The following is a 25,363-nucleotide window of genomic DNA, read 5'->3' on the forward strand; positions in this document are numbered from 1 at the left end:
TGATGAGAACGAATGGGAAACCCCTAGAAACATATCACATTCTTGTTTTTTCTGTCTACACCAGCTGGAAAATCTTCCTACCAACACCTAGCAGTGATTTTTAAAAAACAAAGGACAATGCACAGTTTGTGTATCATCTCTGGGCTTCGTGTTGGCGGTTTATTTCTCTTGCTTCCTGGCTACATGTGAGCGACATGACATTTAGATATTTGCAGCAGCAAACAAGTCTGACGGCAGATTTAACATAAACAGTGAATATCAGATTTAGGTGTTAGTCAGAGTTGCCATTTTCTCAACTATTAGTGCTTAACGCAGTGCAACCACAAGGCGTAGTGATGCGACTAAAGAGTGTGACTGTCACTTTTCCATTCCTGTAAGAAAAATACACTTGTTACCCTTATTATACGATCACAGTTGCTTCTGCTCTCTCCACCTACACATGCAACCCCTCCGCGGAAAAGTTCGGTTTGGCAGTGAAGGTGTGATCTCTGTTTCACAGCTGTTTGTTCTCTCCAACACAGGTTTGGAAAAATGCTGCACACAGCCGCAGAAGTATCAACCGGTCAGTCTTGCATCATCAAAAACACCTCAAGGATCACACCGCGGATAAAAATACCTTTAACTTCAGTCAAAAGCTGCATTTACATCGACTCGAAAACGTTTAATTAATACGATCAAAAGACGAACCTCTGTAACATTTTCTGTTAGATCCTTGACATATTTCAGTGGAGCATCTTTTTCTGTAAAATCTTCCAACGGGTTTTAAGGTGGAATCTTATTTCAAGGGAAATAAAACAAATGCTCCCGATAATTCAATAACCTCAGCCCAGAACAGTATAATCTGATTAGATTATTTATTGCTTCAAAACAAAACCGCAGCAGTAAATTTATAATAAAGCCAAGTGCTCGATGCAGGTTCATCTTTTTTATAATCTTCATTCACGATGGATGTTGTACTTGTTATCGCCATTCTTTCTTATTGCTTACTGTGAAAAATAGATTTGCTTTGGGAAGTTCGGGGAGTAGTTACATGAGAAGATTGATGCCACTCTCATGTTTGTACACCGTCTGCCAGACAGAGGTTCATAAATATAAAACCTCTAATGTAGAAATAATTCATATTTTGCATATGTTTAATCCATACACAAGCCTAAATGGGGAAGTGAGTGCTGGGACTATTTCTTGGTGCCTATAGCCATCTGCAGGGGTGTTGACGGGTGTGATTTCGAGCCGCTGCTCAAACAGCTCCCGTGGACGGAGCCAGGTTAGCTGTTTCCTCCCGCTTCCAGTCTTTATGCAAAGCCGAGCTAATTATCTCCTGGCAGAGGTGAGAGCAGAACTCAGATCTTGTACTTATGTAAATCTGCTGGGCAACTTGTGAATTTCAGCTCGGATCAATAAAGTTTTATGTTATTCCATATCAAATCTTTTTCCGAATCTAAATCTGAAAAGTCACTGGCAACTAAAGCCGTCAAATAAATCCAGCTGAGTGAAAAATATAATATCTGCCTCTGAATTGCAATGAAGTAGAAGTATAAAATGTATTTCAACACAATTTCCAGAACAAATGTTGACACATTGAAAGTTTATATTTCCTTAGGGTGCAACTTTGTTTCTTAAGGTGTTTTTCAATGTTATGTTGCTAATGTCCGGATTTGGTTTGGGTTCAGAAGACATCATGTTTTTGTCATGGTTTGAGTTTTTGGTTACTTCCAGTTTTATTTTGTAGTTTATGTCCTTGTGTCTCATGTTCCTCCCTCGGGCCATTTTTCTGTGTGCACCTGTGTCTCATTTGTTAATCCCTCCCTGTGTATCTAAGCCTGTGTCTCCCCTCACTCCTCATGGTTTGTTTGTTTGGCCTCGTCCTCGTGTCACTCCTGTTATCATCTTGCCTTCATCCTGCGTTCCTGTATCTTTCTTGTATCAGTCCTCGTGTGCTCTCGTCTTTGTTCTCCCTTTTTGTTTAACTGTGTAGTTGTATAGGTTGTCTTCATCGCCAGCTTTGTGGTGCATGCCTTCTCAATTACCACATTTTGGATTTTGGATTATTAGACCGGTTTTCAGCTTTCATTAACGCTTGCTTTTTGTTGTGAATCTGCCTGCCTCCGTGTCTGTATTATAATAGGGCCTGTTTTCTGTAAACCTGACAGTTTTGGCTTAAAATACCTGCTTCGGTCGCCAAAAACACAGCTGGAAATTTTCCCAAGGTCTGTTTAAAAATATCTACTGGTATCACGCCAGCACATGTTGAAACCTCAGGGTCCCGCGTCAAAAATACCCAGTGGATCCACACTTACAAATACTGAAACACAGGCTCGCAACTGCCATGACTGGCTTGGCAGCCTTCTTGCTTAACTCCACTGCAATCCAGTCTGCCTCCAGATATAAAAGTCAGGTCATAAACATGTAACGTGAATGTGATATAACATGTATTTTAGAATTGTTAAATAGTACGCCGCCTGTAACACGTATAAAGGGGATATCGAAAACGCCTCAGCCCCATGGTTCATGCACAAACATGGGAATATCAATCTTTTCTAACTATAGTGATCAATAATGATGATAATAGAAGTAGTGTCAATGAGATCAATCAAATTCTGAAGTAACAACAGCCTTAAGAACAGCAAGACTATTAAGTGTTTTCTTAAAAAGACCTGAGTTTACTGGAACTGAATGTACTTCACGAAGTTTAATCTTAGCTCGTCAGACAGGTAATCATTTTTTCACAGACAAAAATCTGGATAGAGCCAAGCTCGAGGCTGCCAGATCCCTTGTCGACATGTATCCGCCACCACTGAGATGAGCACCGGTGAACTGTAAACACACTCCAGCTCAGACCAGAGGGCCACGTGTGATGCCTCTCAGTGAAGACGTGTGGGAGAAGCTGAAGGAGTGATACTCAAGTGGGCGCAGAGGGAAGGAGAGGAAGGCTGACGGAGCAAAAAGAGGGCGTGAAGAAGGGAGAGAGGTGAGGCAGAAAATGGTGAGTTAAACAGAGGCAGGAAGGTAGAGTCGGGGAGGAAGGCAGAGATTTAGGGATGAGAGGGTGCAGGATGCAGGAGAGAAGAAAGTCTGGCTGACTTGATGTATTTTGGAAACAAATGAGGAGACGAGAAGAGGGAAAGAGAAGTGGAGGGAGAGAAAAAGAGCAGAGCAGCGAAGGAGAAAAAAGTACGTATGGCACAAAGATCTATAGCGACAGATAGAACAAACAGTTGGAGCTCAATTATCCACATTTCCTGCTGCTCCAGTCCCCGCCTGTGATTGGACAGCACGAATATATCACCTCTTGCCGCAAACTAATTAGTGTTTGTTTGGGGCAATCATTTCAAACAAAGTTTTAGTTTGCATCATTATTACACACAAAAATCCAAGCTGTTAGTGCATTGTAAACATTTGATTAAAATTAATGGAGCAGTGGGGAGCTCTGTCAAAACAGGCGCCAGCACAAGAAAATCAGATGTTTGGGAAGGATTGTTCACAAACTCTTCACACAATTCCTCGGAGAGATGATGTCATTACGAGCTAATAATAACAATAATTTAGCACACTCCTTCAGAAGCTCGCAGCCCGGCTCTCTGCTTGATATTTCTTCAGTGTTTGTAAAAGCCCGAGCAAACATGGCGCTCGCACATACACATAAAAAAAAAAAACACACACCAGAAGTTGTATTGAAAAATGGCAGTGGGGAGATCTAATGCATCTAAGGCTGACTGAGGCCAGATCAATAAAGCTTTTGGATATTTTAAGAAAATGACTGAGGAGGCACGCAGACAGCCCAGAGCTGTGCCGAGGCTTCAGTGCAGTGTGTATTTAGAGAGCTATTCCTGAGGGGAAGGCAAAGAGCAGCAAAGCTCAAACAGAGCCACAGAGTCATTATTTTTAGTCCTGTTTGCTGTGGGCCCGTTCGAAACGCCCTCTCTCCTCCCCGGGAATAAAGAGCAGCAGCGTGAGAAGACAAATGGAACAGACCCCGAGGAGAGCGCGCACATCAATATAAAAATCAGATTCAACCATAATTATAATCACTCAGTTTCATTTTTTTTTTTTTTTACATTTGTGCAAAGTCATTACGGTGCTAAGGTGCATACTGGAAGAAGCTACAAAGGGTGAGGAGCTTTAAATGACGTGTTAGCATGGCGTACATCCGACTAAAACATTTTCCACATCAAACTACATTATACTTTGGCTCTTTGTGCTGGTGGACTTTTACAGGTCATTAGAGAGGAGGAAGGGTCTGACACCATGGCGCTGTGGGATTTCAGGGCTGAAAATGCTCCTTTATCATCGCTGCTCTGCTCTTCCCTGCAGGTGCATGTGTGTGTTTGAAAAAAATCTGAAAACACACACATAGATGAATCTGAGCGTTTGCATTAAGTTGCAATGGGTTTGTGCCTGTGGATGTGTGTGTGTGTGTGTGTCTGGATGTCCTTGTACATGCGCGCGTGTGCCGCTGAAGCACCAGTGACAGAAAATCATTCTGGTGCCGCTAATACAGAACAAAGCAGAGCCAGAGATGACATCTATGATCTATCACACTCAGCCACCTGCTTCCCAAAAAGAAGGCCATTTAAATGCCACATCTGCTCCGGTGCACCCCCATCCGCCGACCGTAAAACACAAAAGAACACCAGGATACAGCACTCCCAGAATACATCAAATACTCCCCATAAATATATAAATATATATTAATGCACACTCCTACATACGGCATGCTCGCACACAAGGGAAGAGCTCGCACTTGACAACCTTTTGAAAAAGAAAAATACATATAACCTAATTTTGTTAGTTCACAGTAACCCACACGGAGCCGAATAGTGCATGTGCAGCTGTCGTGCGTTATAGAAATGTCCGAGGATGACTTCAGAGGTCACCGCGGCCGCACGCACCGAGAACCAAAAGCCCATTGGTCACACAGCAAATGAGGTCCAACAAAATCTGACCGACTGCCTGTGTTTGGTTGGCTCACTGTGTGTACTGGGCTGTGTCGCCATGTACCGACGGGAAATGACGGAAGGCATGCGCCAGGGAAGAGTTGAGCTGCGACTAACGACCGGCAGTTTAAAATTTGAATTGTTTGTCTCGCTTCTGCCAAAAGTTACGTAAAGATTCTGTCTGATATTTACGTAGGAGGACGTCTAAAAAAGATCTGGCAGAAAGAGTAAATCCAAATAAAGTAAATGCAAGTAGTGTAGGCAACCCAACAGGCCGAAGATATACCGGCTTTTAACGTGTTCACATATGTATGAGGGCTGGCACACGTATCCTGCGTCCGTTTGGAGTCGGTTGTGCGTGTCCTCTGAAACTAACGCTAGTTGTACGCAACATGCAATATGTACTTGAACTGTAGGAGCAGTGCAGCACCAATATGGGGATGTGATAGGTCTTATCTTGCTAAGCTAAGCTAATTAGCTTCTGGCTCCAGCTCTATATCAATCTTCTCATCTAACTCTCGGCAATCAAGACAATTAGCGTAATTCCCAAAATGGCGTTCTGTTGGTTTAAAGTGAATGTGCAGAACGGTGCAGCCTTGTGAACACACTTTCTGAGCACTTTCCAGCTCATCAGTTTCAGTTTTTAGTTGTCTGGGTTGTCATCAGAGCTGCTGCATCCCTGTCTGCCAATGTATTTACTCTGATTCTGTCTCACAGAGTATACACAGCATTATATATATATATATATATATATATATATATATATAACAGTATCCTTTGTGATGCTTTCCACAGGGTATTTCACTTTCCCACTCTCAATCGCTCTGCCTCGTCTACTCTGCCTTCAGTTAGTGATATCTTCCGTTCCCATCATATCAACAACAAAGGGGGTTTCCTGGACTGTAAAAGTGTAAGTGGACAGTGATAGTGATAGCGAGATGTAAGAAATGTTTCCAGGCAACATAAAGGGAAGGTTATAGACAGAACAATGTCGTGCTGTGCCACGCTGAGGAGTTCAAATCATAGAAAAAGCCACCAAAGAGGAGAACATTGTTACACCCACAGGTCTACAAAGGACTCCGCTGCATAATGATACTGGATTACCATTCACTGAGGGAATATATACACCTTTTCCTGCAAGCTAGTCCACTGCGTCTTTGTCGACGTGGCACTCAAAGATTCAAAGAGGGATATTTTCTCAAGTTCTCATTCAGATGTCGAGTAAAACCATGTAGGATTGCACAAAGGAGAAATTTCACTGTTTTCTCTGTGCACCTACACACAGCGCCAAAGCAAACATACAGAGAAACACACATACGGCACATAGAGCTTGTATATACAAGGCATTAAGGGACAGAATTATGAACAAACAGCAGTGTTGCTTTACGTATATATAAGGCTTAAAACATGAGAGAACACCTTCTGCAGCAAATATTACATAAGAGATGTCTCTCCGTATGTTGAATTTACATAGTGAGCGGCAGTAATATGGAATGATAAAATATGGAGGCCTAACCCACAGGCTGGTGTCTTGGAGAGGTTGTTTGTTTAGCAGTGTTTTACTTTATTTTATATATATATATTATACATGGAGCTTAAAGCAACATTATACAAGTCTGCATTATGTGAGATGTGGCGCCCCCCACAGTTTCAAAGTGCAACACCACTGTCTTAAATACAAATCCAAGGTCTGTAACAGTTTGTCAGACGTAACGTAGCTGCTAACTACAAACAAAACTCATGAGGTTGAAGTGAACATGTATGCAACGCTGTGATCCGACCCTCTCACTGCAGGAACAAGTGATGGAGGGGCGGAGTGGCTGAGACAGGGACACCATTCATCCTGTTACAAGACCCTGAACCATCAACATGAATCTGAGGCTGTTATTCTAAGGTAGTAAAGTTACATAATGTTGCTTTGAGAGGTATGCAGAGTTATTACGGACATTCTGTTCTTGTTTTGCTTTGATAATATGAGTCTTTGATCAATTAACTAATGGCTAGAAAACGTTTGGAGGCTCTGTTCTGTTTATAATTTTTCATCTTTTAAACATCTTTATTCATTCAAGAAGACTAAAGGGAGCAGGTAATAGATGCAGGTGTGCAAATTGGGGTATTAGTAAAAGTAATTAAATATAAAAAAAACCTCTTCCACCAAGTGTTGCATTTCTCTTTTTCCTGGTCTTTAATATTTGCTAATTGAGCACCTTAATATGCAGGAAAAGAGCATGTTCAGAGCTGTGTCCATCTGCTACTCCTGTTTAATCGAACACTGGTGCAGAGCGGTGATTTTCTGAAACCAAACCCTGATGTTTAAAGTTGAAGTTTCATATAATCTAGTCTAGTTCTACCACCGATCGCAGAAACACACTTTTCTTTAAGCCCTAATCTCAATTTTCCTGAAGGAAAAGTACGTTTTTGTGTCTAAAATGTCAATACTGTTGCCAGAGCAACGCCTAAAAATATTGTTTTAAGAAAATTCACTACATAAAATCAAGACAATCGTGTCTTATGTACATGTATTCCTTTTGTCCAATTACCTGTGTAAGCAGACGGCAAACAACAGCTTTTCTAGTTTGTGGATTTATGTTTTTCAGCACTTGTTATTGCTGAACTGCATCAAGAAGCAGTAACATCACTTTTTGACCCTGTTTGTTTAGCATGGGAGGCTGGCTGTGGTTCAGGAGCCACAGAGGAGGCTGCGTGGGCTATTTTAATGAACTCCCTGCTTCAGAGTGATGAATAGGTGTGTCTGAACTCAGTGTCTGCTCCACCCCTTCAGAGGGCTCAACTACCAGGGCGCTCGTAAGCAAAGCCCTGTACTTCCCACACATACACACATAGACACAAATGCTCATGTATACTAATAAAGAACACAGCAGACGTTTATGCATGAACTTCAAAAGATACACGCAATCAATGCAATAGTATTCCTGGAAACAAATTCACAACTGAGATTCCTGGCAGATGAGAAACGTTGGGAGATGAAAGGACAAAAAAAAAACACACACACAGCATCAGAAAACAATAAGCAAAGACGGTCTAACAGTTTGAGTTAAACAAAATAGAAACAAACACTTTAAATAAAAGGCCTGAAAACTAATTGTTTCATGAGAAATCTTACTGGCTGACGTGTGACAGCTATTGAGAGAAGTGTCCAGGGCTCTGTTGAGCTAACGTTAGCTTGTTGGAGGAGCTTACACTGATGGACGCCTGTTAGAGAAACTAACACTAACATTACCATGTTGGAGAAGCTAACCCTAATGTTAGCTTGTCACTACCATTGACAAGTTGCTGACTGTAGCTACCGTTAGCTAGTTAGCTGAGTTAGCTTAGTTAGCCAAGCAGCTAGCGGTCCGGACTGGGCGCTTGAAGCACTGGGGAAATGTTGATGTTTACACCACGAGAACAAAAGCTATGGACCAGGACGGGACGGGAGTAGCTGGTGAGCATGCTAACTTCAGTAGCCTCTGCAACACAACACCTGTATGTCACATGTCAAAACTGTTACTTTTTCACATTCTGTTGATATTTTGAGTTAATTTTTTTATTGTTTTCAACTAAAATCTTAGTTGTGGAAAATAAACTGGTCCAAGAATCTTTTACCAAAGCTTCCATGATGACTAGTAATGGCCTTGTCAGGACGGATATATACTGTATATATCACTTCGTTAGCTCTTCACAAAACAACATGCCCATACTTACTGAATCACAAATGGCTAGAAACATTCGGAGGCTCTGCTCTGTTTTGTTTATTTTTTTGGAGCTGTGTTTTTTGAAAATGTAGGTGTTGTTTTTGTTATGGGCCACTGTTGGTTGTGTTATGTTTAGTTATTTTGTTCTCCGATCTTTATGTTTGGGTTAGACTGTATGTTTTGTATTCACAGATACTATTACTGATACTATGCAATTTTAATTTGTATATTTTGTGGTCATTATGTCGATAAGGAACCCCAGGAAGACTAGCAACTACTCTGTGGAAGCTACAGTTAAAGGATAAAGAGGAATAAAGGATTTCACATTTCTGCAGTAATTTGGTGTGATAAAAAAAGGTCAGAGCTACAAAAACAAATTTCATGTTGTACTGTAATGTCCATAGTTTCTCTTTATGAGTGCTGACTCTCTATAATTACGTACAAGCTTGAATGAACCTTGTTTCTAAAGCTAGATAGCTTAAGAACAGACCACTGGACCCTCAGTATCTGATGTTGCTGTACACTGATGTTTCACAGGAAACAGCTGAATGTATTAACCTTTATTTATCCATGGTAGACTTGACGAGCAGGTCATCTTTTGTTCTGAGATGCAGCGTTACACATACACCAAAAATGCCTGGAAGGAAGGATGAGCAAGACACATATGGACGACCATCGCTGTGGTGTTTTAGTTTCCTTTCCCTTTTTTTTCTGAACAGATGGAAGAGACAGCTCCTATAACATATCACAGCTCATTAGCAGTGAGCCAGAACCGTTTCATTTCCTTCCTTTTCCAGTGAAGATTTATTCTTCGCCTCATAGCGGTCAGGAGGATGTTTTCTGTCAGATTCTTACAGTTTCTGTCATAAAACATGCTCTTCGGGAAGGACGGGCTCTATCTGCAGCCAGGTCTTCTCTGGATTCGCTCCAGCCCCACGAGGGGGGGAAATGCCTTCACAACCGTCGGTGTAATGCAAATGTCCATGTCCAGCTCTGTAGTCCCAGTGGTGCCAGAGGGGCCTTCGGGGTAAGATATGCCATATCTTAATACAGAATCTCTGTCCGTCAAGTCTCTCGCCATTAATTCTTTGGAGGCTCCACAAACTGTTAACTGTCAAGCTATCAACTCCCTCTCTGCCTCTCCCACAACATGTCTGCCAGAGCCTCATTTGCAGATAATAGGCCATGCAGGGGGAAAAGTGCCCTTTTTAATTATCAAGTGGATTATGAGGTTTGCGTTGTTCCCAAATGCTAATACATATATCGCAGCTGTGCATCTTTGCATAAGGAGGAGTGTATTACCCTTCCATTTGGCCTCTGTTGCTGATGGCTTACAGCTGATCTTTGCACACCTCATTTGACGGGAAAATAAGAGGCTGAGAAGCTCTGCATGAGAGACCTGTGAGCGTAATGAGGTTCTGAGATCCGACTAGGGAGTAAATGCCAGAACACACACAGTTAATGTAATGTAAATGAAAGATGGAATCAATCAGGAATTCACTTTTGATGAATAAAAGATACTGACGAGGATGATTTTAGAGTTGAGAGTCCAACTCATGAATCAAAACTTAAAGTATTGATCGGTTTCCGAGTTTGATTTAATTTACAGCCATTCAGTCGCAGACGAGTGAAGTTTACAAGCTCGGGACGATTCAGTCGTACAAGTTGTTTAACCCGGCTGACTTTCCAATAGTTTTTTCCACTAATCATCCAAATGTATTTGCATTTATTGTGCTGCCGTCCTCTGCGGCAAATTGGAACCAATCAGCCGCAATAAGAAGCTTAAGCGTCTAGAGTCGACAAAAAGAGGATTAACAAAGACAACTGAATCTATTTTCTACAGTATGTTCTTGTCTGACACTGAATGAACTTGATGGGCATGACAGATATACCGGGCATGATTCATATCCCCAAAAGACCCATTGCAAAACACTGACTCTTCAGGCAACAGTACAAAAGAAACAAAAATACACCGAGCACTCACACTGACCTCAAAAAATCCGACCTGATCTTAATTTCAAGCATTTGTGTGTTCCTACCAAGCACATGGCAAAAATATCAGTACGGGTTCCAGCAAATCAATAACATTCACAGTCCTAATTAATTACAGCTGCCTTGCAGAGGTATGCATGATTTCAAAACACCCACATGTTCTATATAGAGTCCCAAAACAACACAGCGCGGACGTTTTTTTATTTTCTTCTCTTTAATTCTGCACTTTTTTCTTGGCTTCGCTTAGCTGCTACTTTGTCAGCGAATGTGGGAGACAAAATAATTGCCTCTATATTTCCTGAATTGATTTCTTGCGTGGTTCTAATACAGTGGTCAGGCTGGCACTCAGGCATCCATGACAGGCCCTTGTACTGCAGGCTTTGTATTTCTGGGAGGAAAAAGCAGTCAGGAGTCAAGACTCCTTTTTTTTATTATTTTCTACAGCTTATTATCAAGGTCAAGCATTAAAAATCAAACTCAAATCCCTCGAAGCAAATCCGTTCATCCAAAACACAGTTGAAGAAATGTACTGTCAATTAAAACGATACTAAATTAAGCTAAGAATAGTCCGACTGACCAGGTGTAGATGCTGGGTATAAGCCTGCCACCGGCCAACTATTTCAGTCAGCATTCTCCACCCTTCCACTATCAGCTTGTTAGCGCTTTTTTTTAATCCCTGTCTCTACGGGAAACAACAACAACCTCCAAGTTAGCAACCGACATGCTGATAATAGCGTGTTACTTCAACCTGGTTGCTAGCAGTATGAATGTAAATGAGATAGCGGTCGCTCTTCTTTTTGCAGGGGACTAAGCCATTTTAATGCCAGGGCACGCCTCCCCACGTGCGAGTCCCCTCCAACACTATTTTGCAAGGACACCGTCACTGCATCCTGTTCTTTGCATCGCCCGAGACGACTGTGCTTGGTTTAAAGAAATACAAAGAAAAATGTTTCATTCCCTCGAGAGCAGAAGTTTCTCCGGCGCTGGCACAGCTTTGGAGGTCTAAATTTGTAACCTAAGAAAGACACAAGGAAGCTCGTGTAATAAAACAACATAGCAGTGATTCCCAAACTGAGCATCAGCTCTCAGAAGTTGCGGGAAGATGGAAAGAAAAAAAAAATTTCTGCTGCTTTTCTCAAATCTCTCATAATTTTAACTCTTTAGGCATCTGAAAAAACAACTGAAATTAAACTATATAAGGAAGAAACATGTTAAAAGGTTGTTATCTCCGCCAAGCATAAGTCTACACACAACACTACTTTGCGGGCCAACACGCGGCGTTCAAGTTCTCCTTGGAAAGTAAGGTACAACAAATTTGTGTGTTGTTGATGTACTCCCCTGTCGGAAAAATCGATCTGCTCTTGGTTCAACTTTCTGCTCATTCATTCTCGAGGCATAATAAAGCAGGTCCACTCACCCTCTCTGTCCCACTGTGCTCCTCTAGGCTTTTAAAAACAGGCCTGAAAGAGCGCTCTGCAGTCACCACTGTGACCAGGACCAGTCAGTTTGACCTGATGTCTACGAGCGGACAGGAATGTTGAAACTGGGATACATGGCAACCGTGCTCAGACCAATCAAAATGCTTCTGTGTTAGTTGCCGCTACAAAAGGTGTCTCTAGGACCACATTTTTGTCATAATGGCACACACCCCTGGTGCGACTGATAACTACTCTGTTAGGGCCCGTGTCCTCACAAAGTTTCTTTTTCCGGCGCTTGCTGTGCGCTCAGGAGGGCTGAGATGAAGCATTTGTGCACTGAGGGTAAAAAAAACGCTACACGTGCATCTTGTCCGACAACAATATCTTGACAACCGCCGCCGTATGATCGACACTGCCCCTTCTGCAGTTTACTATCAGTTTGTTTTTCATTTGACATCAGGACATCAGAGCGAGGAGGACGTGGGTGCACGACATGATCCATGGGAGACAAAAATAGAGTTTTTCAACTCGAAGCGCTCGGAGCATCTGCACACAAAAAGGCGCTCGGAAAAAGGACGCCGGGCCTTTTCTCTGGGCGGCCGCCTGCTGCCGCAGACCCTCGCAGCTCGTTTGGAAAAATCAAAAAAAGTGGTTCTGGTGCTCAGAAGAAAAAACGCTATGTGGACACAGGCCCTTACTTCATAACTCGTTACTAACACCCCTGCTGAATGCACAAACAGCTCAGGAGAGCCCCAGTGCGTTTGTAACACTGTTTAATGTTATAATGCTTCCATTCAGGTAGCTGGCAGTTATTTTGGTAACACAGGGAAGATGAATAGCTGAGAGAAGGCAGGAGCGTTTGTCAGCGTTGTACTCACGTTTGTGCGAGGCCTTGGCTATTTCCTGGAAAGTGGAAAGCAGTAGAAAAGATCTGTTTGTTATTTTTAGCACTTGTTGAGAGCTGTTATTGCTTCGCTTTACAGGGTCACCTGACGGCCTTCCAAAAATAAGAAATTCAGTACCGACTTGTGGTTTGCATTTTCAATATTCATGAGGATGAGATGATGACGTAGATCACAAACTGCACGCAAACTCATCCTTTCACATACTCGTTTTAATGGGCAGAAAGACAGAAAGACTTTCTTGTGTGCTTTTGCAGTTCGTAATTACTTAACTTGTGTTCCCTGTGATGAATATTTCGGTACGATGACCCCCTTGAACCTTCCCTTCTGTTACACACTGCTCTTTAAATTAGGCAACAGCAGAGGAAGTAGCCACTACCCACACACTGAGCTGAATGATGCAGACTATGACGCCCCGCACCAGAGAAATGAATCAGAAATTAAGAGATAGAAGAACAAAAAAATAGACACGTATGTTGTCAACTTACGCCAGTCTCGGCTCCAGCGGTCTGGCCGTGAACTGAGTTTTCCTCCAGATCTAACCCGATGTCTAACATAGCCTTTCCTCTTAGCGGGTCAGTGGGGTGAAGTCACCCTTTGTATCTTTTTAGCACGACTTCATGACATTTCTGCAAAAACCCCTCACACCCTCTGTGTGAGACGGGGAGGAGGCGACACGCCGGATCGGCAGGGAAAGCAAGCGGAGAGTGAGAGTGCATTAGACCTCTGGCGTCAACTGAGGCATCAATTAATGAGCAGCCTGGGAATGTGTCCATCCAGACACACTCTGCACCGGGGTGCCGCGGGAGGCCAGGCCAGGGCCACAGACGGCTGGGGGACATGAATAATTGAGGTCCCTGTTTTAAATGTTTAAATGAATTAGGGCCATGGGAAGAGGTGTTAAGAGATGTACAAGAGGGAGGAAGGGAATGGCAGCAAAAATACAGCCATTATGTCTCTAATCATGAGGAAGGAAGGTGTTCGGTGTCAGTGGTTAAACTTGCTAAGTCCCGTCATTAGTGGGGTGGCATGAGTGCACGCTGGGTCCCAAATAAAACCAGCTTTGACAATTTTGTCGACAGATTTCCGTGTGCGCACTAACAGTGGGAAATAATGGCCTTAATTTGACACAATTCACATTTATGTGTCTTGGCATCGGTGCAAAATTTCCACCTAACTCTGAGTATTAAAGCAAGACAATGACATCCCACTACAATAATTACAAAACGGAGGAGTGCAGCGGGTGAGCTCCCAGCAAATAAAAAAAACACAAAGACATCTTTTCTCTTTTTCCACCGTGCATCATCAGATTTTCAGTTCCATTTTTAAATTTTCGTCGAGCAGAAACAAACAGAGGCGAGGTGTTTTTGTAGGCTAAACCCAGAAGTTAGCATCGCCCTGGTTCCCTCAACGAAAAAAAGGCTTCAGGGTTTTTTGATTGGATTTTGGATTATCGCTCAAAATAATCTCTGTGGCAAACACTAGTTTATGATACTTACACTTTGGTTCAGCAAGATAACGTGACAGATGATCACCACTTTTGTGATTTTTGAAGCGTCAATTAAATTAAAAAAAAAACATTGAGTTTCAGAAGAGGGAACCCAATATGCAGAAAATGCGAACTGGTTTCTGTGTTTTAGGACTACACAACTCTATGGGTGGGTATCTCTTTTTAATAAGGCATCCTATGAGCTCTATTGATCATTAATAAATCATTTACTTATTAATAAATAATTTACTTATGCTTTATAGGTCAGTTATAAATTATTACAAAGACCAAATGTGGGGGTTAACAGGTTGTGAAACATCTGTCTGTCTGGTATTTAATTCCCCTCCAACATGACGTTTGTTTTGTTTCTTCAGCTGGCTCTTACGTTCATCAGGGGCAACTGTTTGTAACTGCAGACCTGAAGGCAGAAAAAAAACTGAGACAACCTTGAGTATTTATTGACTTATAAGATTGAACGGCTTATCAGACACTGATAAAGTAATGACCCTTTATTAATGACTTACTAACATTGGTAACCGCAGTCGTGAGTGTCGTGAGGATAATGGGTTTCTCTCTCTCACCCTAATTAGCCATCAAATCTGCAGTTATAAATGTTCGTCATTAATAAATGGATTTTGGTCCAGATGCTCTTAAGCCCCGTTTCCAGGAGGTAAGTGGTCAAACAGTCCATTCTAGATGTGCGGTGTGCTCTTTAATCATTAGGCTACCGAGGTGCCCTCAAGCGTTGTTCTTATTAATGGCTTATTACTGATCTATAAAACTGAATGATTTATTTATTCATTTATTTATGAATATTAACCTCTATATTTATTGACATTTTAATATTAGTGTGACTCTTAAATGCAAAAAAGCAAAACACGTTCTTTTTTTGGGGTATTTATGTCACTTCCAGTTCTCACCTTAAGTCTGAGGAGAAAGAGAAGAAATTAGGGATGCTACAGTGGTGGTATATTTTCCCACCGGCTAACAAACTCCTGACATCACCAGTTTTACAGATTACACTGGACATTTTACGAGAAAAGACACTCACTATCACCGAGCACTGTATTAACATACAACTGAAACTTATTTGCTTCTGCTGAAGCTTCACATTAAAAGCAAGTTCACTTTTATTATGAAGTAATCACAGGCCACACAGCTGTCAAATCAACGGTCATTTGTGGCATTTGATGACAGTGGATCAATTTTAAATATGTAACAGAGAAGTTTTAAGTAGTGGAAGTGGAAATAATGCAACAAGATGTAAGCAAACCCAGTCTTTGAAAGGAAAGTCCGGTGTTTGACCCATCTCACCACCCCAACCACCCCGACTCAGACTTTATTTGCTCTTTATACTATTGCACTAGAGGGGCGCTTTAAGTGACCATGAGGGGTAACTACGGCATCAAACTTAAAATCATAGGGCGACTGACCAGACTGCTGTATTTGACAGGTTAGGAGTGAGAACGGGCTGAAGACGGCTACATCCATCGAACATCCAGGGTTAGAAAGTGATACCAGACCTCCTCTTAACGAAGTCTGAGGACTTTCTATGGCCCATTTTTAGCCGCACACGGCTAGAAAATGTTCCTGCTGAATTGCTGCCAAGACTTTCAACAACCTCAGTCACTCAATCAGGCTCTGGAGAAGGAGAGCCCACTCTGGCCTTTGAAATTGTAGCTGTAGCTCCTTTTTCTTCAACTACTTTGCTTTCCTTGAACTACTTCACTTTATTTGATCAGATTTCAGAGAGAAACTTTATTTCACTACAGTTTTTTTTTTTAAAAAACAAATGTCAATTATCTAACAGTGACTGTCGGTCTAAAACATGTTGGTTTTCTAAAATAACTGCCATATAAGAGCCATAAAAACTATTTCGGTTCAATGTTTATTAAATTGTGTGAAGGCACAGTGTGTGACACTACAGCAGCTGATATTTGTACCAGCCAGTTGTCAGCAGGACACAGAGGGTAAACAAAGCCCTACTGATTGGCAGCCGTTCCACTCCACAGAATCCGGCAAAGATGTCTCAAATTGGATGCAAAAACAGCACTCTTAGATTTCAATTTCTCCTCACAGATGGGAGCACCATGCACGTTGCTTGTGATGTGTCTCCAGTACCTGAAACTGGGGAGTAAACAATGATCAAATTGACTACAGTCCCGAAAAGGCAACACGCATGCTGGGTGCTCTGGGCTCGCACTGGTTTCTGAGACAGAAAAGACGGACGGGCGGCCAAAAAGATGAGATGAGCGGTGGTATCAGGCTCCTCCGATGTGGGTGGCTTCCTGTGAGCTGCCAGTGCACCACCGCTTCTCCTCTCTCTTTCATTTTCTCCATCTCAACCTCTCTCAGGCCGACGTCCAAAGCCCAAGAGAAATTAGTCACCCCGCACGGTGTGGAAAGGGAGTTGTTGTGTGTGTGTGTGACTGTGTGAGTGTGTGCGTTTGAAGGAAAGAGAGAGTGAAAGCAAGACGAAGGAGAACGGGGGGGGAGAGGGAACAAAATTGTTTTCCATCCCAAGGCTTATAATTCCGCTTTATATCTGAAAATTGATGCTGGTCTGAGGAAAGGACATCAATCTAAGCATCAGAAATGTGCTGCAGTAACAGGAAAAGCCTCGCTGTGCTGCACAGATACAGTCGTGGTCACAAGAGGAAGGACTGAAAATGATGAAGGAATCCAGAAGAACCTTGAAGCTTAGAAAATGTTTCACGCAGACTCATGCAGGGTTTGAGCCAGAGCACACCATTGTAAAAACGACCCCCTTAAAACATAAAATAGTCCCGTCACTACAACCTCCGGGCGCCTAAATCAAGCCGTATCGATGCTGTTAGCAGGCTTCTTTATTTTAAAAGCTATATCACTGTATTTTGTAAGTTGAACTGGAGACGTACTTCTGCAGCAGCGTTGCCAGATGTATAATAATTATCATATTGGTATGACAATGTTCCCTTTTCTATGATGTTCAATCAATAATGCCAAATATAACACCATGGAGGATAATGTGATATAATATGGTTTTCGTCAGTGCTTAATTCATTTCCAGACACGATCATGATGGCATAATATGGACCCTACGTCTCATGTAACCTCTCTTCAGCCAATCATCCTCGGTTTAGCATATTTGTTCTTGTGTTCATGAATTGGGAACGATGATTTTCCCAGAAATACAATCATTTTAAGCCCATCATGCAACGCCATCCTGCAGGGATACCTGGAAACATCTGAGATGATGCGCATTTGGACTGCAACTAACCATTCTTTTCATTAACGACTCATCTGTCAATCACCTAATGGTTAATCGATTAATCAGTTAGTCTATAAAAGGTAAAAAAACAGAAATCTTCAGATGCTGTTCAACCAACAGTCCAAAACCAAAGACTCTTATTTCACCATCATAACTGAGAAAGAAAAGCAGCACATCCTCACATTTAAGATGCTGGAACTGGAAAATGTTTGACATTTTTGCTTGAAAACTATTTTGGCAACCAATTTTCTCTAGCTCTGATGCACCTATCTCCCAAATCTCAAACGCCCGACCAAGCTGATGTTATATCCTTTTAACCTGTCGGGAAGTTTTCTCAAACTTTTCATTCAAGGTTTGGGCGTATATTTCAGCATTGTGACGTCCGTACGGTGACGGTTTGGGGTGAACACATGTACCGCTACAGTACCATCCGAATGAGTGGGAATTTATAACTGAGCCCATTCGAACCCCTCGCAGCTTCAAAATACTCCTAAATGCTCCTTCTGTCTTCGATGTACGCTACACGAATTACAAGACTACGTTAGAAGCCTGTCTATCCCTCACATGCAGCACTGTGATTCATCGGTAAATCACATTAAAATGTGACTGATAAATCAAAGTGCAAAAGAATAATAATTAAAATGAAATCTTCTGTATGTATTTATAGTACAAGTGCATCACGCACATAACTGACTGATGGGGGGGGGCATGTTTGAACGATGAAAGAAAATCTTGAACTGCAGCTACCCTTGAGCTAATTCTATCATGGTGGAGAGATAACACAAGTAGCCAGATTTCTGTTTCTCATTCTCATCTTAGATCAAGGCTCAGACACTGGCTTCTGCACAATGCATTTAATGACATGAGTGCATTTCTTTTGAAGATAGCAGCGCGCTTTGAAGAGACCTCCGCTCTTCACTTGCTCGGATGTGTTGATGCAGGAACCTGACCAGCTGCCGCGTCGGGTCACAAAAATTGCCAACCCACCTCCGAAACAATGTAAGTAAACTACGGGAAGAAACGGTCCAACCTCCGATTAGAAAATAGCCTGGACGTCAGCTGTCCCATATGAAGGAAATGGAGAGGGCTTTGACATACATTGCCTATTTCATTGACTCCAATTGCTTTAATTATGATCACAACAGCGGTGCCTTTTTTCCTGCTTTTCTCAACAAAGAAATAACGAGCGTAGAAAATAACAGGCTCATTTTTCAACCCTGTAATTGCAATTTTCTACTCAAATTGCAGCCTAATCATTACAGGCATGAGGTGGAGCTTGACAACAACACCAGCAAAGAGTAGGAGAGAGAAAGAAAAAAAACATATTGCTAAAGACCCCGAGGCACCACAAGAGAGGGAGAGAGAGACAATCTGCCAACTGGAAATGAGCGCTCCCTCACTCCGATAGGGTTAAAACCAGGGTTTAGAAATGGGCTTCTCAAAATCTGCAATTCCCCAACCTTTTCACTAGGCCAATGGTTAAGGGCTTGGAGAATTGAGTTCCTCCCTGCTGTGCTGAAGAAGGAGTTGAATTTAGCACAATGGCACAATACCGAAAGTGAAAGCTGCCAAATACTGACTACCGCAAGGAAAGGGAACAGAGTGATGGATAGAAGGAGAGAGAGAGAGAGAGAGAGAGAAAGTGGAGCTGGTAGAAAAGCCTGATGCCTAAAAACCACCTCCATGGAAGAGTGGATTCCTAAGCTGTGCTGAGGCTTCTCCACTCAAACCTCATTGTCCTCAGTGTCCAGAGCGCTTGAAGAGTCAGCTGGAGAAATTCTCGGGCAGAGTCAGATGGCTCCTCCACTGAACACAGACTGTTTGGGCAAAAGGAAATGTGCGACTATTGTTTCATCCACAAAATGTTGGATGCATTTCATAAGGTAAAAGAACCCTTTTGAAACCATCATATTGTGAATCTTAACCTGAATACACTTCTTAGGATTGTGCACATACAGTAGGCGGTTTACAACCTGGGGATCACATGTGGGATCAAAAGATACATCTGAATGGTCGAGAAGATGATAAAAAAGACAGAATGTTGAAAAGAAACGCTGGATAAATGTCACATTTTTGGCCTCAACAATCAAACAAAACATGGCACCATAGTTGGTGAATTCATTCAAAACTTACCAAAGGTTTAAAGGTCTGTGACTGGATGTTTAAAGCCAAAATGATAAGTTGATAAGATAAGTTGTAGTTAAAGAGTAACTTGTCAGCGTCGTGAAGATGCTGTATCGTAGGCAACTGGACTTGTTTCAGTTTCTTGAAAATGTTTCACCTCTCATCATCCAAGAGGCTTCTTCAGTTCTTACTAACTGGAGGGGAGTTGCAGGCTTTTAAAGTCTGTGTGGGAGTGTCCTTACAGAGTCGTTAAGGACACTGATGTGAAGTTACTCTTCTAGCCTGAGAACCATGAATCTGCCGAGCTCCTGTTCACACAGATTTCCAACCCAATCGCCTGAATAAATGTTCATAAGTTTCTGCAAAACAACAGATGAGTTCACACTGAAAGATTCTTTATGTTGCAACTTCCTGTGTGTTTAGGTTGAATTTTCTATTTCCCTTTATCACCACACTGTGCTTTTGCTCTGCTAAGGTTTACACACAAGAACCACTTGGTTGAGGTTTGGAAAACATCATGGCTTGGCCTAAAATACCTGTTGGTATTGAGCCTGTCCGACTTCTCGTGAAAAATAGTCGTTTTTTGTCAGATATTTTCGGACACGGTTGTTCATGTTTTGTACTGGTGACTCACTGAGAGAGTTTCACGGCCTTCCAAACCGAAGAAGTGCTTCGACTGTCAAACACCTCCAACTGTCTGTAGGAGAAATGAGTGAGACGTTTAACCCTGGAAGCAGGTGGGGGGGGGATAAACAGCTCTTCCTGAGCAGAGAAACCCATCAAAAAAACTTTACATGATCGAGTCGTGTAGGATCACAGGCTGTTACTCCTGTCATGAACACTGAGCGAACAACAGCAGGAAATAACACAATTAAATGACATCACACACAATGTTAATAGATCAATAAGAGATGGAGAAGCTTGTTCACGCATGATGTGCCCACACACATCATTCACATAAACACTCTTTTACAAACACTTCAGCTGTGAACACACACAGACACACACTCATACACACCCACAGCCAAACATGCACGCAGCAAATCAGCATGAATAAATAAGAGATGGAGTTGTGCTTCACAGCCTAATCTCTGAGGAAAAAACAGCTTGCCGCATCGGCAAGGATCAGCCGGGGCGAGTCAGAGGGACACTGCTGGCTTCCAGGAAACCAATTTGTTTGTTTATTGTCTTGGTGTTTTGTCGGCGGTTACAGTTCATTGCAGTCAGCCCATCTTGGGCATGCTCCTTTAAATGGCATCTATAAAACATGGGATGTGCTCTCCCCACGTCCTCCTCCTCCTCCTCCTCCTCCTCTGTACATGACGGAGCTGCACACGAGCGTAACAATGCTGCATTTCGTCCGTCGTGGTGAGGCTTTGAATTTCCCTTTAAACACCCGACGGATTCACCCCAGCAGCTCAAGTAGGCGCTCTGAGAGGTGGAACAAACTGTGCTTTCGAAACACATTAGCCTATGAACACCGCTGAGCAGCAAATCTCGGGGTGCTGAAATCGGGTGTAATCATGTAGATAGATGGCTGACTTTTTTTATTGTTCCGTTAAGCCAAAAATGCAAGGCTGGTGGTGAATGCAGACTTTTCTGATATGATGCAATAAGCAGGATTTTACGGTTAACTCGTGGTGCTGCAGCGCGATGTTCTCCGTGACAAACTCCGGGGCTGTCACATGTATATATGCATCCGGCACAAACAAGCACGTCTCGCGTGGCCACGCTAAAGGAAATGCAGAGACGTTAGCGTCACATGGAGACATTTGGAAAAGATGGCATCTTAAAAGTGTCACTAAAACTATCACAGGACCGTGCATAGCACAAAAACTAAAATGTTTTGTCTCACGTCTGCAAACACAAGCCAGACTCTCATATCATGCCCTATTGATCTGACAGAGTGAGCAGCAAGCTGGCGGAGAACACAAATACTGCCTGGGGTGGCTCCTTAAAACTAGAGACAAGCCTCTTATCCATGGTGTTCTCCTCCTCTGGAAATCACCTGGTGGCTCATGCATATCAAGTGCTTTCTCCAAGCCTCTCTGCTGTTTCCTGTTGCTACGTCTGTGTAATGGTGGCTTGAAAAGAAACACACGCACACGCAAGTGAAATTGCAAGCTAGTCTGTCAAACGTCTGGTCATTTTGCTCAAGCACGCTCCCTCACTCGAGCACAAGCAACCGTTTTTTTGTTTCACGTCACGGCGAGGTGAGGGAAGGTCGTGATCGCAGACTGTTCACAGGTACAACTTTATTCCAAGCCTTCAGCTCCGGAACCAATTCCCACTTTTTTTTTTTTTACAACGACCACTGCAGAGTGCACAAATCTTTTTTTCCAAGTTTCCAGTGTTACTGTCAAACGCAGAGCAACTGTCACAAGGATCCCATCTCCCAGTAATCCCAGGGTGGCCTTTGCTCTGCCTGTCAGCGATACCAACCAATAACGCCTCACAATAAAACCCTCCAGAACAACAGTGGGCCGCGGGCAGCTTCAAGGGCTACTGACGGCGATCTATAAAACAATATAATGGGTTGCCTGTCAGTGAGTGTGAAAGGGAAGATCTACGCCTCCTCTGACTCTCTGAGGGGACTTCAATTAATCACAGCCGAATTGTATCACCCTGCAATAGGAGTGTAAGGTTATTACCATCCCCTTATCCTGCAGGATGAAATGCGATGATGGCACTAATTGAGGGAAGAGGAGGGGAAAAAAAAAAAAAAAAAACAGCTGACCGCACATCGCTTGTCAAGGGGATGAAGGGCAGATAAAAGAACAAGGCGATAGACTGGAAGTGGGAGGGGTTGCAGAAGGAGAAATATTCACTGTGGTGTGTAAGCATAATCATAAAATATCTACGGCGCGCCACAGCACACACAAGAGCCGCTTTTCATTAGGGACTCCATGCGTGTCTCCCCGACATAATCCAACAAGATAACAGCATTGTACTTTTCTTAAAGTCGCAAACAAGCAGCTTAGAAGCGGAGCTCTGGCGCTGCCCTTCTTTTAAGATTATCATCTTATTTTGGAGTTCAGCAGAACCACAGCGATGGAGGACACGGCCCACGCTGCGTGTTCAGAGTCCGGGTCGATCCGTGGAGCTTTTTCCGTGGGGAGCCATGTTGGTGTTTAGGGTTACCTTTACTGAGGTGCAAGGTGACGGAAACGCTTAGATGTAGAGAGACTTACACTCCCTTTTTTTAAGTGGGGGAGGGGATCAAAAACCATCTGAACACATGACATATCTGATCAGGTAGATAGATAGATAGATAGATAGATAGATAGATAGATAGATAGAGCCCACAGACTCATCACTCATTTGCCTTTCATAAATGTGTTTCTGTAAAAGTTTCTCTTGTCATTTCCTCACAGAAGACAGCTCCTCCAGCCCCTTTGTGCTCCCAGAATGAGTAGGCAGATCCCTCTGAGGGGAAAACTTGATTTTCGTCTAATTTTAAGCAGTCGGCGATGATTTTCCATGTCATGTCGCACAGATCTGATGATCTCTGAATGCTGGAGCTGAACATTTCCAACCCTGCAGCTGCTGCACCTTGCACTCACACTCCACTTGGAGTCATTATAGTTTGCAGAAGCTCGCTGCTGCCCGGCAAGTTAATAACTATTTATCATAGAGGAAACAATCGATATCCTAATCGATGAGCTTGGTTTATTCATGGGGCTTGGCTGCGTCACACGTGAGAGGTTTAGCCTTAGAAAATCCACACACACAAAAATTGTTTGAATTCACATTTCAAGTCATTGAAAGACACAAATCAGTACAAAACAATTGAGGCATTTCCATGTTGTGTCAGCCTACCTGTCGTTGTGCTGTCAATTAATCCCCTGAAACGTCCCTTCTTTCATTTATTCTCCATTGTCAACCACAAAAACCAGAAATGCCATTTCCTCGTCGCTTCAGGACGCCCCCGACAACACATAACCTACAAACACTGGTGTACTGTCAGAGCTCTCCAGACACACAAGATCCCTGAGTGAAACAAGTCTAGATCAGGGGGGGCTCGCTGGATACTTGCAGGCGGGTGCACTTGAAAGTCTATAAAAGTTGCTGGTCCTCCGGCTCTGACTCACAACTTCCCATCATCCGCCAGTGCGCCTCAGCAGCTGGACACCGCGCCGGACCGACCCTCATAGTTTCTGGATTCAAGCATGACGCGCTTTTTGTTTGTCTTTTACAATCCTCCCGCCAGGTACCGGCCGCACTTGTGTTTTGGCGACGTCTTCGTGCAGTTGGAGAAATGGATTTGAGGTGTCCGAGGGATGAGAAGAGCAGCACGGATTCATGTCAGTGAGAGTGAGAGTGGAGGAGGATGATGATGGTGCTGATGCTGCCGCTGCTGCCGCCGCCGCCGGTGTCTCAGCGCCACCCAGTGGAGGAGCGCGGTGGCGACAGGAAGGAGCGCAGACGTTTATCTCACCCGGCTTCAGATGATGATAACTGGGTGGCCGTGCCCTCGCGTGAAGACGGCAGGGCACTATTTATGGCAGCGGAGGGAAACTGTGCGACCGTAAATGCTGCTCAACGTTATTACGAATTACTTTAGTGTCGCTTTTAACCTGATTGATGGATGTTGTATGATGAGGGAGTGTATTGCAAACTAACCAAAGAGGCCAGTTTATGATGTGATGTGGTTGGAGGGGAAAGTGCTTGAAGCTATTTTGGGTCAGTGGGTTTTTATATTAAAGATTTAGGGACTGTATGAAAGTTATATTTGTGGAAAGAGGTGCTTAAAGGGGCACTATGTGGTTTTGGAAAAGAAATACAGAAATTTGCAAAGGTAATATTTGTAATACTACAATACTACAAATACTAGAAAATAAGGTCCCCAGAACACTGTGGATCTAGAAAGGTGGCAGGGTCCGCCAAATATAAACAAAGTGAAACAGTTTGTTTAGTCAGTTTATTCAGTCATGAAGACAAAGAGAGTTTGTTTATTATTTTTTTTGTTTAAGCATAAAAAATCAATCAATGACGTTTTTTTTACAAACTCTACAAATAAATATTAATTTTATCCATAACTGAATAAACAAGCTGTTCTCAGAGGAAAGTAAGGTCCCGAGAACACTGTTTGGATCTAGAAAGGTGGCAGGGTCCGCCAAATATAAACAAAGTATAAAACCATATTTGTTTATTTTGCATGTTTGGTTATGAAAATATATCTATAAAATGTGTTCTCCAAAACCACAGTGCATTTTTAATGTTATAGCTTATTGTATCTTAGATCTACAACAAATAATCAATTAGTTGTCAACTATAAAATGAATCGCCAACTATTTAATAATCGATAAAATGGAAACAAAGGTCAAGTTTCTCTAATTCCAGCTTCTTAAATGTGAATATTTTCTGGTTTTGTCGCTCCTCTATGACAGTAAACTGAATGTCTTTGGGTTGTGGACAAAACGAGACATTTGAAGACAGCATCTTGGGCTTTGGGAAACACTGATCACCATTTTTCACAACTTTTTTGACATTTTATAAACATCTGAGAAAGTCATCAGACTTAAAAGACAGATTAATTGACAATGAAAATAATCGTTA

General features: G+C 42.6%; 1 protein-coding gene across 1 annotated transcript in view; it reads right to left on the bottom strand.

Annotated features, from left to right (window-relative positions):
* Positions 1-24,156, bottom strand: part of tafa3a (TAFA chemokine like family member 3a) — a 100,864-nt gene extending 76,708 nt beyond the window's left edge. The window contains exon 1 of the mRNA XM_084348058.1: positions 23,624-24,156. The gene's annotated coding sequence lies outside the window, so the exon portion shown is untranslated. The remainder of the gene's footprint in view (positions 1-23,623) is intronic.
* Between the last annotated feature and the right edge of the window lie 1,207 nt (positions 24,157-25,363).

The sequence above is a fragment of the Pagrus pagrus genome, assembly GCF_965226575.1.
Source record: "Pagrus pagrus genome assembly, chromosome: 3".
Lineage (NCBI taxonomy): Eukaryota > Metazoa > Chordata > Actinopteri > Spariformes > Sparidae > Pagrus > Pagrus pagrus.